We start from the raw sequence: 3,009 nt of genomic DNA on the forward strand, positions 1-3,009 counted from the left end.
ACAGACAGACAGACAGACAGACAGACAGACAGACAGACAGACAGATAGACAAACAGACAGACAAACAGACAGACAGACAGAGACAGACAGAGGCAGACAGAGACAGCCAGACATACATACAGACAGACAGACAGACAGACGGACGGACGGACGGACGGACGGACAGACAGACGGACGAACAGAACAGATAGCCAGACAGACAGACAAAACGAGGGCCCACAGAGAAGGGGAGGCACAAGTGGAGAGAAAGAGAGAGAAAGAGAGAGAGAGAGAGAGAGAGAGAGAGAGAGAGAGAGAGAGAGAGAGAGAGAGAGAGAGAGAGAGAGAGACGTATATTAGCGAGCTCAAAGACTTTTCACTTATGCTAATTCTTTCATTAATCGAGACAGAATTCAACTACAAAATCCAGTATGGATATACCAAAAACCGTGTTCATTGTTAATTTCACAGGCTGTTTGTACTGTGTAAAGTGTTCATTGGCCTATCTAAATAATTGTCCCTTGGTTCCTTAATCAGTACAACAGTGACTATTATCAGCCACAACGCCGAAAACCATCACTTTGTGCAACTGATTATCAAACCATTAAGGTACATAGTACACTGATCAACTGTCAACACCAAAAAGTATTTTCTGTATTATTTCGTAAAGAGAAGCATACAAACACAATAACTTTAACTCGGTGATGAGGGAAAAGCAAGACATATAGATCTAGAAAGAAACAACAGAGACGAAAGAGTTTTTAAGTTTTAGTAAAAGTTTTACGGCACTTGCAACACAATAAGGTCATATGAGTACCGAAGAATAGATGTGTTACAAGAGGGTAACATACACAAAAAAGAAGGAGGAGAGAAAAGGATGATAGTCGTTTGATAGGAAAGAAGGAGTAAGCCACTCCAGAACACCCGCCAACTACCTACAAAGAGAAGCATACAGACACCATAACTTTCTTTGGGTGATGAGGAAAAAGCAAGATATATAGATCTAGACAGAAGCAAAAGAGACGAAAGAGCAATGAGGAAAAAGCAAGTTATATATAGGCAGACACCACAGAGGCGAAAGAGTGATGAGGAAAAAGCAAGATATATATAGGCAGACACCACAGAGGCGAAAGAGTGATGAGGAAAAAGCAAGATATATATAGGCAGACACCACAGAGGCGAAAGAGTGATGAGGAAAAAGCAAGTGTATTGGCAGAAACAACAGAGACAAACTTAAAGAGAAAGGATCTACCAGCGGCGCTTTCGAACCACTCAACACTAAATACTCGAACAGCTAAAAATAAATTCACTTTCTAAAATACGCACAGCAGCAGTCAGACCAACTGAGAGAATGAAGCACGATCGTACTGAATCACTGTCATCATGATAATAGGGAACATTGCTGAAAATACACTCTATTTCTACTTCTACCACACCTCCTTCTGCCCCCCCCGCTCTTTCGCTACTGCTTTATCATTATTTCCACTAAATATAGACCCTGTCAACACACTGAACTACTAAAACGGTGAAATGATATAGGTTTTACGCTCCTATCAACATTATTAGATTATTTAAGAGGCGGAACCTCCGTGTCCATCTCCAAAAGGAATAAATGGGACATTTATGTGAAGTGTCGCGCTTTTGAATTAATCCGCTAAAGTGGAACATTTTTTAAATTCGTCTTCGGCGAAAACAATCATATTAGATTAGGCAATCTTGTTTTGTTTCCATTTTTTCTGCATACAATACAATGCGATGTACCCCGTTCTAATGCTTCAACTTTACGCCCTCCCTTTTCACCTTGGTCTTCCATTCCAGCGACAATATTTGCACTATCGGCTCATTGCTGGCTTGGCCTCAAGATAGCCTTGGCTGGGAATACACACAATGAAATAGATCGAGGCAGCTTAAAAAAACAAACAACAAACAACTGTTCAACTTCTCCCAACAAAAATTGCGCCGGTTTTAAATAGTGTAAATAACAAAACGCGGTCAAAGTCCGCTCTAACTTTTATTTGCAGTAAGAAGGTCCCCTCTGTATGAAGGCCACCAGCTGACCAAAACTTTCTCAAAACAAAAATCTAAAAAGCAAGCAAACTTCAGTCCAGCTTGAGAAGTTCACCTCTAAAAAAGAGGACAATAAAAGCCTTTGGAACAGATCTACTTATTATACAGTCGCTGAGTTGTTGATTTAAGAACGCTCGTAAAAACCCATCACTCACTCGACGATTGTACTTACCTAAAAGCAGAAAGAAATAATATTCTTCATGGTATACGATCCATCGACACAAACTGCAAGAAATATTGAAAGACGCACTTCAAACATCACAGTAATATCGAGACCATCAGCGACGTTGTTCAGAATCACAAAGGAGCATCATATTATCCGGAACACTCACCAAGCAAAAGGAATTTATTCCAAGAAAAAATCGCGGCACATAATAGACTCTGTACATCCCTTGTTGTTTGTATTATTATTATTATCACAACTGGCATCAAAACGGAGGGACAAAGCGCGTCCTGTGTGTCTTCCTTCTGGAAAATATTATTAAAGCTCCTCGGAATGCAGTTGGGGGGTGGGGGTGGGTAAATAAAAAACAACCACAGCAAGAACAAAACGTGAATGAAACAGCACGGTTCTATTAATCTACTGCTATCTTTCCGCCGGGGCCTTCATAGCGCGAGGGAACGAACGCTCACTCAACTCACACGACTGGCGCAAGTAGAGTAAGATAGATCAACGACACGGGGCGAGAAATATCTCCTCAACATTCTTCCCAACAACCTCGGCCGACCTCCGCGACGAAGTCAGGTGAACCAGAGAGAACGAACCGCCTCCTCCCGCGCCTCCTCCTCCGCCACCACCACCACCACCGCAACGGACGAACGGGGTGTAATGGATAAGTGTTATACCCCTCTCGCTGGCGTGGTGTGAAATGCGAACACTCTCAACAGTCCCACCGACCGAACGACCGACAGACCGACCACCAAAACCAAAACCTCCTCCACCACCTCTACCACCATCCTTAC

General features: G+C 42.5%; 1 protein-coding gene across 1 annotated transcript in view; it reads right to left on the minus strand.

The window, feature by feature from the left end:
- LOC101857133 overlaps window positions 1–2,811 on the minus strand; it is a 48,947-nt gene extending 46,136 nt beyond the window's left edge. Inside the window, exon 1 of the mRNA XM_013086737.2 lies at window positions 2,219–2,811. The gene's annotated coding sequence lies outside the window, so the exon portion shown is untranslated. The remainder of the gene's footprint in view (window positions 1–2,218) is intronic.
- Window positions 2,812–3,009: the final 198 nt, after the last annotated feature.

Source organism: Aplysia californica, unplaced genomic scaffold (genome assembly GCF_000002075.1).
Source record: "Aplysia californica isolate F4 #8 unplaced genomic scaffold, AplCal3.0 scaffold00498, whole genome shotgun sequence".
NCBI classification, from domain to species: domain Eukaryota; kingdom Metazoa; phylum Mollusca; class Gastropoda; order Aplysiida; family Aplysiidae; genus Aplysia; species Aplysia californica.